Source organism: Notamacropus eugenii, chromosome 6 (assembly GCF_028372415.1).
Source record: "Notamacropus eugenii isolate mMacEug1 chromosome 6, mMacEug1.pri_v2, whole genome shotgun sequence".
Taxonomy (NCBI): domain Eukaryota; kingdom Metazoa; phylum Chordata; class Mammalia; order Diprotodontia; family Macropodidae; genus Notamacropus; species Notamacropus eugenii.
Window position 1 is genome coordinate 46599905 of NC_092877.1, and position 16675 is coordinate 46616579.

The window sequence follows — 16675 nt, forward strand, 5'->3', positions numbered from 1 at the left end:
AGGCACTTGATAAATGTTGTCACCTTCCCCCATGGATATTCTCCATTCATGCCTTTGGTTCATAGAGTATTAGGGGTGAGGGCAAGGATAGAGTTGGAAGACGTTCATGGAGTCTTTTAGGGATAAAAGAAACCAGACTCTCCTAGGCTCACTCAGTCAAATGACTAAGCACAGCTTGGAGTCTGCAGCAGGATCTAAGCCACGATTGATTGTGGTTGATCTCCCCACAAAGCCAGGTTCAGGCCTGTGTGGTCCTGCAGATGTCTCTCCTTCCTACAACATCAGCATTATCTCACCTCCACCTGGAAGCCCTTAAAAGAAGATCATAAATTATTTATGCTCCTTTTATAATATCCTCTGTCACAAATGATCCAGTGCCTAATCCCTTTGCCACAGAAAGTTCCTAGAATCTGTTTTACCTTGTTTCACTCTGAATCATCTAGGCAGAGATTTTAAAAGGCAGAGAGAGAGAGAAGCAAAACTCCCCCAGGTTACATCTGTATAGTGTTTTAGTGTTAAATGTATTTTATAACCAACTGAATGTCATTGATGGCTTTCCCCCTAAAGCATGCTCAGTTACCATTCTTGGAGACCATACAAAAGCTCAGGCAGGGGAAGGGGGGGAGGAAAGTGTCATGCTTTCCAGTTATGTGTGACTCATCTATGAGAGTCCCCAACTGGTTCCTGAACCAAAACTGAGGTCTCAAGGTGCTGTTAAAACAAGAGACAGTTTTCGTCTGTCACTCTCTCATTGCTGCACTAGCAGCAAGATGTGATTCCTTTGATGGGTGGACAAAGAGGGTCCTGCCTTCATAATGCCCTGACTCACATGGCATCTAGGGCCATGGATGGTGGGAAGAGGCACTTAACCAGGGAAGCTTCCACCAGGACTGGCTGTTTTTGCCTTTCTTTTATGTTTCCCTTCCTTGAGCAGGTGACTTTGTGAGTGTCAAAAGGTTTACAAGTACATCATTGCGGCATCATTATCATCTCCCAGCATGGCAGTGACAACATCCACCAGCATGGAAGGGGAAGGTTATGCTTTGGAGAGAAGCCATCAGAAAAAGGATTGGCCAATTTTGACATTTCAGTGACCAGTCAATATTGGGAGCTGATGGGACATTGTCAAGCAAGGTGAGATGTGAAACAGATGATTAACAGCCTTTCAAATGACACTGTGTCTTGATAAGGCTTAAATGCCATCCACCCAACAGATTGAACCATAATTAAATTAAAATAATAAATTAAGTTACTGAATCCTGTTTAAATCATTCTGTTTGTGTGTACTGTTATTCTCCTAGGTCTAACATCACTTTCCACATAAAAATAAATTACCAGATTCATACTCAATTCATATTGTAAACTGGCCATCCATCTTTTAGCTTTTGCTGACCTTTTAGGCAATTCCTTGCACTTTGGGGCCATAACTGTTGATATAATTAGCAACTTTTCTCACAATAATAGGGTGAGCATGCGTTGATCCAGTAAGTATGAGAATGGGAATCTCATTCCCCTAGTTATCTCTGACTTCCTCAACAACTAACTCAGTGCAATACTACACATGTGAGTATGGACAAAGAGGAGGAAGATGCCAGCCCCTGTACTCCAAGAGAGATTGGTTCTTCTAGGCTAAATCATTCCCAGACTGAATTAAATAAAGTTGATTTACTATAAATAGATAAGAGTAACATCACCTTCAATAATCCCTCCCACAGATACTATGGATATTGTTACGATTTCTTTAAGAAGGAATAAAATCTTGAGGGGAGACAGTTGAACTGTCTTTTGGAAGGAGTTAGATGTCAGTCTAAAAGAGACTTTATGTGGCACAGAGAGAAAGGGACTAGGACTTGGAGGACTGAATGATAAAATCTAACCATAGACGGGATACATCAAAGTAACTTTGAAGTTTCTTTAGAGACTTGTTGTGTCAACAAGAAAGAGGACTCGGCACCTCTGGGATATTCTGGTCAATTTCATGGAGAGTCAGCATGAATTGGTTATAATTCCACTTTATTTAAAGCAGTGACTGAATGTCATAAGCAAAAAAGCTGAGACTCGATATCTGCATGCTCGGACCATCCATGCAGCTTGTGCAAAGACTCTCAAGGGAAAATGGTATACAAGTAGTACTCAATGTCCCGAGAGTATTAACACTTCAAACTCAGAAGTGGGTCTTGAAAAGTTTAGCTTTAGTGACTCTCCAGTGCCAGAAAAATGAAAGGACCAGTAGAAATAGAAGTTTAGAAAGAGGACAAATGTGTTCTCATTACATGAGTGGGATGTGGGATTATATTTAAGGAGCCACTTATAGAATATACCTTACTGGCTCTCAACTGTCTGGAAAACAATTGAGGAAGATTCCTTTATCTGTGATAGAGAAGCCCTAAAACCATCTAAAGGAACCATTGGTTAATGGTATCATTATGGCCCTACTAATGGTCCAGTATTCCAACATGTGTCACCTATAGGGATGAAAAGGGGAAGGGGAAGATAAGAACGTGTTGAACCATCAGACTCTGAACAGAAGAACTAAAAGACACTAGTCCACAATGCCAAGAGTCCAAGATTCCATTTCCTCTTAAAGATTTAGTATAGTAACACTATATGCATCATCTCTGTGGGATGGACTATTAAACTAGTGTTACAGAAATGTATTGAAATTCACTAATAATAGATTCATAATGGATTCCTAAAGAAAGTTAGAGATGTTTTTGGCAGTTATAGTTATACATTACATTGTGGAGGGGAACTCTATGTAACATGGCTCTTCCCCTCAGTGGCCTTGATGGCTCAGGGATGGCATCCCTTGTGTTGTTCCCAGGCTCCTCTGGGGTCAGGACTTCCCCATGATCCATCCTATTCTAGTTCAGAGATTAGCCCAGGGACCCGAGGATTTAATAGTGGGTGATGATGCTGACTAAGGCAGGAGCGAAAACCCTGTTTCTAGGTACTTGAGAGATGACAGCAAATTGCTCTGCCCAAGACCAAGGAAACTGGGTGAGGTTTTTATAGGGAAGAAATAGTAGGCATGGGAGACAGACAGTGAGTGAGGAAAGCACATGTAAGGGAACTATGGGGAGGATTAGTAAGGAAGTGGGAATGGTGTGAATGTGAGAAGGTGCCAGATGGAAATGGAATATGTCCCCAGCAAGCCATAACTCTGGGACTCCTGGGTTTCCACATGATCCACCTCAGTTCTACCGGCTCCCCCCTTCCAGACTTACTCTATGCCAATCCCCTTCCCAGACCCTTCTATTCTAGCTGAAGTGGGCTATCAAGATAAGCCTTGGAATAAAGCAGAAAGAGGGCCAGACTTGGAGCCAGCACCATGCAGTTTCGAATTTAAGACAGCTTCTAGGTATGTGATCTTGGGTAAGTCACTTAAATTCTCTCAGCCTCAGTTTCCTCATCTGTAAATTGGGAGATAACAGCATCTCCCAGGGTTATCACAAGGATCCAATGAGATGATAATAAGAATTAGCATTTAGTGCTTTAAGCTTTGCCTACATGATTTCATTTGACAGAGGCAGACTGGCTTAGTGAACAGGGTCTTGGGAGTCAGGAAGACCTGGACTCAAATCCTGCCTCAGATACTTGCTACCTGGCCGGGTTAGTCACTTAACTACTCTGTCCTTCTGTTTGCTCATCTGGAAGATGAGGGGATCAGATTTTAAGGTCCTTTCCAGCTTCAGAACTAAGATCTTCTGAGTATCTCATTCACAACGTATGCATGATGCTTCACAAGAGTTAAAGCACTGTATAGAAAGCAGCCATTGTCATTGATTTCACTAGTTGTCCTTGAAACCCAACACTCCATCTCTCATCTCTCGGCCCAGAATGCGCACCAGCCTTGCCCCTGATGCTCCCCATCCTCCTCTTCTCTCCAGACCCAGCCCAGGTACTACTTCCTTCTGGAAGGCTTTCTGATTCCCTCAATGGTTAATGCTGTCTTCCTCCTCAAATTATCTTACATTAATTTATCTGTACACATGTTTTATCTTTTCCTCATCACTCCAGATGCAGGTACCTCAAGAGCAAGATCATAGGAACATAGGTGTAGGACCTCAGATAGCATCCAGCCCAACCCTCTCATTTTACAGATAAAGAAATTCACATCCAGAGAAGTGAAATGACTTGTCCAAAGCCAAACAAAGAGAGAGGACCCAGAAACCAGCTGATTTGGAATCCAGAGCCAGAGCTCATCATGCTTAATTTGTTTGTCTTTGTATCTGTCTCTCCAGTCTTGTGCAGAGAAACTGAGGCACTTAATGAATGATTATAGAACTGAATAGCATTGCATTTGTTCCTCAAAAGTCAGTGACTTCTGCTGGTCAAAGAAGGGTATCAGCCATGGCCAGCAGTGTTGAGCTCTTTAGTCTTGCCAGGCTGGATTTCAAATCATAGACTTAAGGCCACCAGGGCATCTTTGGCTCTTCTCTCTCAAACCCTGTTCTTCTTGGAGATGTGGGAAAATTGGAACACTAATGCAATATTAGTGGAGTTGTGAACTGATCCAACCATTCTGGAGAGCAATTTGGAACTATTCCCAAAGGATTATAAAAATGTGCATACCCTTTGACCCAGCAACACCACTTCTAGGGCTGTATCCCAAAGAGATCATAAAAATGGGAAAAGGACCCACACGTATAAAAATATTTATAGCAGCTCTTTTAGTGGTGGCAAAGAGTTGGAAATTAAGGAGATACCCATCCATTGGGGAATGGCTGAACAAGTTGTGGTAGACGAATGTAATGAAACACTATTGCGCTATAAGAAATGATGAACAGGAAGACTTCAGAGAGGCCTGGAGAGACTTATATGAACTGATGCTGAGTGAGATGAGCAGAACCAGGAGAGCATTGTACACAGTTACAGCCACATTGTAACTTTGACAGACTGAGCTCTGCTCAGCCATGTAAGGTTCTAAGACAACTCCCAAAGGCTCATGATGGAAAATGCTGTCCACATCCAGAAAATGTCTGAATGCAGATCGAGGGATGCTATTTGCTCTTTTGTTTTGTTTTGTTTCTTCTTTCTCATTTCGTTAGTTCTAATTCTTCTTTGCAACATGACTAATGTGAAAATATGTTTAATATGAATGTATATGTAGAGCTTATATCTGATTGCATACTGTCTTGGGGAGTGGGGAGAGGAAAAGAGAGGAGAAAATTTTAAACTCAAAAGCTTGTGGAAGCGAATGTTGAAAACTAAAATAAATAAATAAATTTTTTAAAAAAAATCCTGCTCCACTTACCATGTTACCATGTCCTATTTATCCTTCCTCCTTAAATCAGACCTCGAGCCTCAGACCTAGAGGGGCCTCAGAGGTCAGGCTATCTAGACCAGGCCCTGCCTGAACAAGCAACCCTTCTCCCACAAACCCAACAAGTGGGTATCCAAGCATTTGTTGGAGATCCCTACTGAAGAACTCACTACCTCCTCAAGCATTTCATTCCACCTTGGGACAGCTCTCATTCTTAGCTCTCACTTCTTACCTAGAACATACATTGGACTCAATAGCTTATCCGTTGCTCCTAGCTTGGCTCTCTGGAGTTGTCACTTTCTTTCAGGGGCCTTTGTCAAATGCTTGAAGACAGCTTATAAGGTTCCCACTGTCTTCTTCTAACAAAAATTCCTAATTCACATAATCATAAATTTTTCAAGAGGTCTCAGATTTCACAGAGTCCAACCCCTTAATTCTACAGATAAGGAAACTGAGCCCCAGAGAAGTAAAGTGGACTAGCTAACTTAAGGAAGACCCTATAGGTAGTAAATGACAGAGCAGGGATTTGAACCAGGTTCCTCTTTCTCTAAATCAAGCACACTTCACATTTCATCATATTACCTATCGAAGTTTTTTCAATTAGTTTTCCTATACCATGATTTCAAGGATCTTCACTGTCCTGGACACCCCTCTCTGGGTCCTCCCCAGCTTATCAATGTTTTCCCTAAAATGTAGTCTGAACAAAGTATTCCAGACATGATTGATCAGGGGAGCTCCTTCATCAATATGAAGAGCTTAGTAGATGATGAGGCTTTATCTGGAACTTTTATCTCTATCTCTCTCCCTAGAGAAGGGACCTTGAAAGTCCTTAGTTAAGAGAAAACATGGCCTTTTCTGATTACATTTCAGTGAGCAGTACGATCCTAACATGGATTTGTTGGTTGAGAGTCAAACTACACAGGCACTTCTGAGGAGATGGATTTCAGTAACTAAGAATGGTCCCAAGATGGTGTGGTTGGTTCAAGCTTTTGGGAAAATGGGTTTTCATGGAAAGGAGATCCATCCCCTCTGCTGATCTACTACTGAGCTACTACTTATCACTTCTTTCTACCTTTCACCTTTTCTCCAGAGTATAGCAGCAAAGGGATTTTTCCATTCTAATCCTTCCCACCCCAGAGCTATTAATATCTGTCAGGGTTATGTCATGAAACTCACATAACCTTACACATGCAGCCAAAGAGCGGAGTTCCTGATAATGGACTTTATCAGTCAGAGATAACCATTCTAGTTGAACATCCTGGAACTACATATGTTCACCCACATGACCGTTGGAAGTTCACAAACCACTGACATTTTGGAACCCCTGCCTCTTAGTTGGAGAGGAGATTTTTGTGACATCATGATGACAGGATCCAGCCTTCTAGTTAGAGAAGGGGCACTTCTTGTATAATGCTAGCTTGGAGATTGCTTCATGAGTAAAAGACTAAAGCCATAATATGAAGAGACAGGAGATCAGCATTTTTCTTCCTACAATTATCTCAAGTTATTCAGATGGCACTGGTCCAGTGTGAAGGAGACTGCCTGTCCAGAAACCCTAAAGTGTGTTGGCCTCTTAGGGGGAGTCTAAATCACAGGGTGGCACTAAAAGTATTAGAAAGACCATGTAGGATCCTATGTGAAATCTAGAGATTAACTGAAATATCAGAATGTTGTCATGCTGGCAACTCCAAATTCAGTTTCCAAACTACAGAGAGACACTGTCAAAAAGCACTGGATAGAAAAACAAGAGCCAACGGATAGGAAGGAGAATGGCACTGATTGCTCATAGACTACTGATAGTTCTTTTCTGGTTTTATACCTGTTGATGTTTTCCTATATGAATGCCCTTTGCATTTTCTATGAGATGCATTAAAGGAAGTCCTATACCTGATATGTGTTTGTTACATTAAGGGCTTGTATAGGAGCTAGAGACCCTGTTAATCACATTATTGGAAACCTAGACATGAACTATATATGTCATATTCAGAGATTTCACAGAGGATACTCTGAGTGGGGGAAATAAGCCAAAGAGACCTTAATCTTTTAGGAATTACCCTAAGACAGAACTTGGTCCATGTGAACCCAGAGCTTAAGGTGCCTTTGTCCATGGTTTGGACCCTAAATCTCTTGACATAGCAAGGGTATCAGTAGAACACATTGATTGTCTTTTGCTATTGCTACAAGGCCTGCCCATCTCCTTTTCTGGTCACATAGTTTATAGATTTGGAACTGGAAGCTGAGGATATTTAGTCAAACTCCCCTGATTTTCCAGACAAGGAAACTGAAATCCAGAGAGTTGAAGTAATTTGCTGAAGATCACATAGTAAGTAAAAAAAAAATCAGGATTTGAATCCAGATGCTCATATGGTTTTTCCATACTGCTGCACCCCTTTGATCATATTTTTTATGTTGCATATCCCAAATAAATTTTTTATTGGTAACATATTACAGCCTATCCCCACCTGCCATGCGACACGGTGAGCTAAAACGTTAGATTTACACCCACCAAATTTCATCTTATTAGATCTGGACTGGTGTTCTATCTTGTAAATCACTTTTGGGATCCTGGTTCTACCAACCAACCTGTTAGCTCTCTCTTTCAGCTTTATATCCTATAATAAATAAGCATTTATATGAGCCATTTACACCTAAATTTTCCAAGTCTTTGATCCAATGTTAAATAGCACAAAGGTAGGAAAGATCCCTGTGGTGTCACATTAGAGACCTTCCAAGCTGACATAGAACCATTATAAAAAAATGTCTTAGGCACAGTTATTCAATCCATTCTGCATCTACCCAACTGCTATTTTTTAGTCCATATCCTTCTATCTTGCCTGTGAAAATAGTGTAAAGACCTTGCTAAACACTTCCCTGAAATATAGGTAAACTATACCTATCTACAAAATTCCCCTGATTTACTAGTCTACCAAAAAAGTAGAAATGCAGTTAGTTAGCTTGTTATGACCTGATCATATTTCAGCCAGATATCCACATATCATCTCTTTAATGGATTATATGGATAACAGAATTCCTTTTGGAACCTTGTAAGGAGCTCTTATTTCCCTCTCCCCATTGTAGACTACGGCTAAGAATCCAAGTAAAGTTCACTGACCTAGAGTTTGCAGACTCTCATCTTTTTTTTTTTTTTTTTAAAGTTGGAACATTTACTCTTCTGAAGTCCTGAAAGACTTCTACTTTTCACAATTTTTTAAAGACTATTCACATTGATCAGACATCACATTAGCCAGTTCTTTCAGTATCCTGGCATGTAGTTCAGCTGCTACCAACAGAGTAAGCCAGCCAGTCTAGCTGAAGTAGAAGGCTCCCTGAGGGAAAGATAGGAAGTGATATATGCCCAACAAGTCAAACCACTACCACCTTGAACTTTGCTTCAAACCTCGATAGAGAAATCCCAGGACCCTAAACTCAAGAACCTTGGGAATAATAGTACCCTTCCATCCACTGATCCTGATTCCACAGCTATCACTGGACAGAGTAATCACTATGAGGAAGGGGTTCATCTTCCCTGACACCATCACCATCTGCTCAACCAAGTGCCCCCGGCAAGTATGACCAAGTACATTAGGAATGGCAACATGCCCCAGACCACCAGTCCTACTTCCTGCCCAGCCCTCAAAGCCATCATCCAGTGAAGCAACACCCTGATGATAAGGGGCCTGGCAATTGATCCAGTGGGTGTTTCCACCACAACTACGAAACACTTAGCAGAGAAGGTTCTTGCCACCAAAGGCCTCAGCACTGTCAAGTGGTTCAACAGCAGAAACTGTTGTGAATTGATCAGTAGAAATGGCATTAAAGAAGATTCATTACCATCTGCTTTGCCACTGAACCCAAAGGATGATGGGACCTTTCTATCTGAATCTCAGTTGAAGTGTTCCATATATATTGTCTCTCCAATTAGAATGTGGGCTCCTTGAAAGCCAGGCTGCCTTAATTGTCTCTTTGCATCCCTAGTATTTAGCATAGTTTTTTGAATTCATTCATTCATTCACTCATTCACTCATTCATTCACTCATTCACTCATTCTTTCACTCATTCATTCATTCATTCATTCACTCATTCATTCATTCATCCTAGCCTGGTGATCTGAATTCCTCTGGAACAGCTGGTGCTCTCTTATTATCTCCTCACTTGTCTTAGGTTTTTCTTTTCCTCTGCATGTTTTCCCCTTGTCTATCAGTGCCAATGAAGAACCAGAAAGTAAAGGGGAATTGTCCATGGCATTTAATATAAAAGCAATTGCCTGAGCTCAGTCTAATGTCACACTTTGAGGGCAGCATCTGAACAGATACAGCAGCACTGTGGGATGACCAAACGATGATAGACTTGGCTCTTCTTGGCAAGGCAATGATCTAAGACAATTCAAAAGCCTCATGATGGAAATGCTGGCCGCACCCACAGAAAGAACCACGGAATCTGAAGGCAGATGGAGGCATACTGTTTTCTCTTTTTTTTCTTTCTCATGGTTTTTCCCTTTTGTTCTGATTTTCCTTTTACAACATGACTAATGCGCAACTATGTTTAATATGATTGTACATGTATACCCTACATCAGATTGCTTGCCATCTTAAGGAAGGGAGAAGGGAGGGAGGGAAAAAAATTTGGAACTCAAAATCTTGTAAAAGTGAATGTTGAAAACTATCTTTACATGTAATTGGAAAAAGTTAAATACTATTAAGTGGCAGGAAGAAAATTTAAAAAGGTACCATTGTACAGGAAAGAAGAGAGAGGACAAACTTAGGAGAATTACTGTTCTTTTGATCTGATTGGGAACCCTCTCACCAGTGGTATTCCTTGGGAAAAGATTCCAGAGATATCACCTTAACCCAGCATTTTTGGGCTTCAGCCTGCTGAAGTAACAGGCACAGTACAAATCCCTGAGCCACGAATGGCCATGGCTCAGGCTCCCCCTGAGTTCTCACTTGATTGTTTGGACTGGAACTAGGCCAGGAATATCTGTACAGGCTCCAGCAATGGGCTCCCATTAGCCAGCCTGTCCATGCTACGCAAAAACTAAATTCCTAAAGAAAGTAGTTAAACTAGATGAACTAAATCTCATTTTTATAAACAACTATTTGCATACTTGTGATTGTGAGTTGAAATTTTCCCAATACCAATTCACAAACGTTTAGTCAATGCATGTTTTCATAACCCCTTTTTTTACAGAAGCTTCCCTCTTTTCCAGTTTTCAGTATGTTTTAGAGGCCAGAAAGAATAGGAAATGGAGGGCATGTAACGTAAATAAATGTATATCCTGAGGTCATTCTAATGCTGTACTGCAAAGGAGACATTTAAAAAGAGATAAAAAAAAACGTCAGAAAGTAACTTTGGAAGCCTGGGGGGAAACAAATGTCAAGATGGTACCTGACCACAGGCCCTTTGGAGAGCAGTCCATGAATCATGCTGCAATGGTCTTGCCCAGCTGGCAGCTAGAAGGATGATGACTAGATGGTGGAGGCACAGAGTAGTGGTCACTAAATGAACATCCAGAGCTGCCCCTGCATCCTTTAGCTTTAATACAAAAGTGATTAGTGTGGGATGGGGGAGAGGAGAAAGGGAATCTCCTACAAATATAGTCTCCAGTTTAAGGAAAACTAGGTGTATGAGGAGACTAAGAGTAGGGAAGAGGGAGGTTGAGATTTTATACTTGACCCAGGAATGGTCCCATTACTCTGGAACCCTGACCCTGTACCTTATTAATCTCAGTTCTGCTGTAGCAAATGGTTCTGATCTATATGGGGGTAGTCCTTTAAGGGTGATAAAGAAAGTCGAAATCTCTCTCTCCCTTTCTCTCTCTCTCTCTCTCTCTCTCTGTGTGTCTCTCTCTCTCTTGCTCTCTCTGTCTCTGTCTCTGTCTCTCTCTGTTCTTTAGCAAGGAAACTCATTTATCCAAATCCATAGAAAAAGAAAAAAAATTCAAAGAAAGTATATCCAAATAGACTCTCAGTGGGATGAGGGCTTAACTATACAAGGTTTATGAGCACCTGGGACAGTGATGGGGGAAAAAAAGGCTGATAAAAAATTTCAGATAGCAAGTGAGGTAGTCTAGCTCGAGCTTTTACTGCCACCTGGTGGCCATATCAGATATCACCAACCCACAAGAGTCATTCGCACATGCCTCAAAGATTGGGATTGTACAAGCCTAGAGTTGTTTGTCCTTCATTCTGCAAGAGGACCAGGACATCAGGGAGGTGATGCCCTGACATGCAAGTGAATTGGATTTAAGTGATGGAGGTCTGTGCAAAGAGCGATATTCAGTGGCTCACCCAGATACAGCACTCTGAGCCTAACCCTAACCCTAATATGATTCATATATGAATCACGTCTCTCAAATCCACTCCCTTCCTCTGATACTGTCCCTCTGATGCAGGCCTCATCACCTCTCACCTGGATTAACCCAATAGCTGCTGGTGGGTCTGCCTGCCTCAGGTCTCTCCCCCACTCATTCTTCATCAGCCACTAAAATGCTTTTCCTAAAACTAGGTCTGACCACATCACTCCCCTGCTCAACATAACAACTACCTACTGCTGGCACAAAATGATCAGTTTGGTATTGAAAACTCTTCACAACTTAGCTCACTCCTACCTTTCCGGTCTTCTTACACCTTATTCCCCACCACACAGTCTTTGATTCAGTGACGCTGGCTTCTGGGCTGTTCCATAAACAAGACATTCCATCTCTCAGCTCTGGGCACTCTCTCTCTAAGTCCTCCATGCCTGGAATGCTCTCCCTCCTCCACTCCAACTCCTGACCTCTTATTGAAGCTTCCTTTAAGTCCCAACTAAAATCCTACTTTTTATAGGAAGCCTTCCTCAACCCCTCTTAATTCCATAGCCTTCTGTCTTTTAATTGTTTTCTATCTATCTCATATTAGCTTGCTTCATATATGTGTGTTTGCTTGTTGTCGCTCCCATTAGAGTATGAACTCCTTGAGGAAAGGGCCTATCTTTTGCTTCTTTTTGTATCCTCAGTCCTTTAGCACAGCGTCCGGCACGTAGTGGGACATTTAATAAATGCTGATTAATTGATTGGTTGGTTTAGAGGTAAATAACAAGGTGGCCAACTCAGAGCTCTATCTTCTTCCTTGTATTAATCTCATTCCCACCAGATTGCCCCTGTCTACTAGCATAATAGACACCGGCCCAAGCCTCACTTGCTCATTGTTTGGATTTTGATGTGTCAGAGTGAGTGTAAACAGCAAGTGTTTCTGTTCTGGCCAGAAACTCTGAGGGTCTTCCCCTCCCTGACTGACTGTTTTTTTGTGAAGACAAACTAGGCCATCTTTTACCTCAATTTTTACCTAGCCTTTAATCACTGATTACAATGATAAACCTCAGATAAATCAAGACCTGAAAAAGATCACCAGTCATCCTGACCTATATATTGCCACTGGACTCTGGAGGAGTGAGACTGATGACTTTGTGCAGCCCAGCCTCACTTAAATCCAATTCACTTGCAAGTTAAGACATCACCCTCCTGATTTTATTGTTACTCTGTGAGAATGAAGGACCTCAACTGGCATTACCCATTGCCTACAAATATACCCAGGTCTCCTCTACACTTAGAAAAAAATCACTTGGCCACCCTATCCCCTCAAGCCCTCATGCTTCTATCTGCCCACCCTTTCACAGCCAAACTCCTAGAAAAACTTATCCACACTCATTGCCTCTACTTCCTCTCCTGTCACTTGGCAGTTAGCTCCTTTAATCTGGTGCCCAGCCTCCTCACTCAAATGAAACTGCTCATTCCAGTGTTATCATCCTTCTCTTCATTGCCAAGTCTGATAGCCTCTCCTCAGCTATCGCTCTTCTCCGTCTCTCTGCAGTATTTCACATGCCTGATCTCCCTCTCCTTCCTGGGTGTTTGTGATGTGGCTTCTCAGGCTTCATTTGGGGACTCATCCTCTATATTACTGCTTCTAACTGGGAGTGTTCCCCAAAGCTCTAACCTGCATGCTCTTCAATTCTTACCCTCTCCTCCTCCAACTCTTTCTCCTTCTCCTCCCTCTCCCTCTTTTTCTCTCTACCTTTCCCTCTTCTTTCTCTTCTCTGAGATCTAGCCAATAATAACTAACATTTCTATCATGCTTAACCCATGCTGAGCACTGTGCTCTGCAGCGTACAAACGTTATCTTACTGGATTCTGACAACAGCCCTTTGAGGTACGGACTATGATTATTCCCATGTTACCGTTGATGCAAACAGAGGGTAAGGGACTTGCCTAGGGTCACATCGCTAGCTAATAAGTGTCTGAGACCAGATGTGAATTTGGATCTTCTTGATTCCAGGCTGAATGTGCCACCCAGCTGCCCCTTAATATCCAGCCCCAGATTCTTCCTTGAGATCTAGCCCCTCCTCGCCAAGAGACAATTAGACATTTCAAACTGCATAGACTACAGACACTTCAAATTCAACTCCAAACCAGGACTCATAGTCCTCCCCTCTTCCAAACTTTCCTCTTTCTGCTGAAGGTACCATCATCTTCCAGTATCCCAGGTTTGGAATTGTGCTGTATTCCTCACTCTCTTTCCTCCCACATAGCCAATCAGTTACCAGATTTTGCCATCTCTATCTCCACAAATCTTTCACTCAATCCCTTCTCTCCTCAGAAAGTCATCCCTTTAAATTCAGGCTCTTATAATCATACCTATGGGGGTGCAGGGTACAAATGAGATAAGATTTGTAAATCATCTATTATAAAACAAAAATTTGTTGTTCAGTCATGTCTAACCCTTCTTTACTCCATCTGGGGTTTTCTTGGCAAAGACACTGGAGTGACTTGCCCTTTCCTTCTCCAGCTCATTTTACAGATGAGTAAACTGAGGCAAACAGGGTTCAGTGACTTGTCCAGGGTCACCCAGCTAGAGGTCAGATTTGAATTCAGAAAGATGAATGAGTCTTCCTGACTCCAGGTCTGGCACTCTTTCCACTGCACCACCTAGCTGCCCCAGGACTGTTGTGATAGTCAACTAGCCTCAAGTATCCACCACACACTTCTACCAAAATAATATTCTTGGAACACAAGTGAGTGCCTGCTCAATTAACTCCAGTGGCTTTCTATTACCTCTGGGGTCAATTCCAAACACCTCTGTTAAGCATTTAAATCCTTTTCCAACCTAGCTTTCCAGATTTTCTGCATATTACTCTCCTTCGCCCAATCTATGGTTTAGCCAAACTGGCCTTGCTGTTCTCCATTCACAACATTGCATCTCCAGACACAGAATCTTTGTCCAGGCTGTCACCCATGTCTCTCCCACCTAAACTCTCTAGTTGCCTTCAAAGCTCAGGTCAAACACCTCCTACACAAGGTCTTTCTGATCCCCCAGCTGCTTGTTGTTAGCTGTCTTCCCACCAAAACTTGTATTTATTGGTAAATGTTTTCTATGTATTGATATATTTATATAGGATAATATGCTTCAGTGTCCGAGGCTCTCTCGTCTAGCCTTTTAACTTTTTACTGGTGAGGTGATTACAAAGACCTGATGATGAAGAATGCTATCCATGGCCTTCAAGACTTCTCAGCTAGAATGAAAGACAAACAACAACTTCTGTGAGTAGAAAGAGGTACTGTTCCACTGGAGACCCAACTGGAACTGGTCAGTGGGACAACACAGCTCTTCTCTTTTTGTCTGGGCACATAGGGTATCATACCCTTATCTGCTGGTGCTCTGCCCAAAGGAATATAAAATTTCATCATGAAACCTTTTTTTTCCTTAAGGACCCACAACTTAAACCCAAATCACTCTGGCTCTCATTGATTGGCTAACACTAGGTCCCAGGCCAAGCCCTACTTGGTCCTTGTTTGGGCCCTGATTGGCTCAGAGTGAATGTAAATAGCAATTGTTTCTGTTTATGGCCAGAAACCCAGAAGGTCTTTCCCTCCCAGACTGATTTTGTTTTGACTAAGTAAAGAGGCCATTCTCTGCCTCATTCCTTACCTAGCCTTAATCACTGAATGGCTGTTGCCTCATCAAACTGAGACCTATTAAAGACCTTAACTTAAAAAGGCCAAGGTCTCCCACTGAATCAGGGCCATCTCCAGTCTTCCTGATCTGTATCTCACCACTAAATCCTGATGGCTCTAGAGGAAAAAGTGAGGTTGGGAGGTTGGTAACTTTGCATAGCACTCCCTCACTTAAATCCAATTCACCTGTATGTCATGGCATTATCTGCCTGATGTCACGTTCCTCTTCCAGAATGATAGACAGACAACAACCACCACAAGACTCAAGATGCAGAATGAGATAAACATTTTTCCATGACCAACATGGGAATGTGTTTTGCTTGACTATGCAAATTTGTTGCATAGTTTGTTGATTTTTTTTCTGCCAATGGAAGCATATGGAGAGGGAGGGAGAAATAATCAATGTTTGTTAATTGGAGGGAAAACTAAAATTAAATGTTGTTCAGTCATTCAGCTGTGTCCAACTCTTTGTGACCCCTTAGACTATATATAACAACAGCCCTTCTGTCCTCCACTAGCTCCCAAAGTCTGTTTAAGCTCAGCTCATTTTTTTCCATGACATTATCTATCCATCTCATCCTCTGTTTCCCCTTCCCTTTTATCTTCAGTTTTTCCCAACAACAGAGTCTTTTTCAATAAGCCCTGTCTTCTCATTATGTGGCCAAGGTATTTAAGTTTTAGCGTTAGGATGTGACCTTCCAAGGAATAGTCTAAGTTGATTTCTTTAATTATTGTCTGATTTGATCTCCTTACTGTCCATGAGACTTTCAATAGTATTCTCCAGCACCACAATTTAAAAGCAATGATTCTATGCTCAGCTTTTCTTCTAGTCCAAATCACACAGCTGTATATTGCTTCTGGCAAAACAATAGCTTTGACTGCACAGACCTTGTTAATCAAGGTCCTATCTCTGCTTTTTAGTATACAGTCCAGATTTGCCTTAGCTTTCCTTCAAAGGAGTGAGTGTCTTTTAATTTCATGGCTACAGTTGCTGTCTGCAGTGATCTTTGGGCCCAAGAATACAAAATCTGACATTGCTTCCATTTCTTCTTCCTCTATTTGCCAGGAAGTGATGGGATCAGCTGCAAAGGTATTATCTGTAAACGTCACAGATAAGGAAAACAAGGACAGAGAAATTAAATGAGTGGTTGAAAAGCAATTAAGATGAGGCAAAATCCTACATGTTGTTTCCCCCTAGAGAATGTAATTTTCTTAAGGGCAGAGACTACTTCATTTTTGTTTTTGCATCTCCAGAGCCCTATGCAAAATCTGGCACATAGTAGGGACTTAGTAAAAGCTTGTTGGTTGATTTATTGACTGTTCAGCAAGTTGTGTCTGAAACAATGTGGGAGATCAGTAACTGAATGTGGACATTCCAGATGGACCAGACAGGGAGGGGACTCAGAGATGGGTACATGTTATAG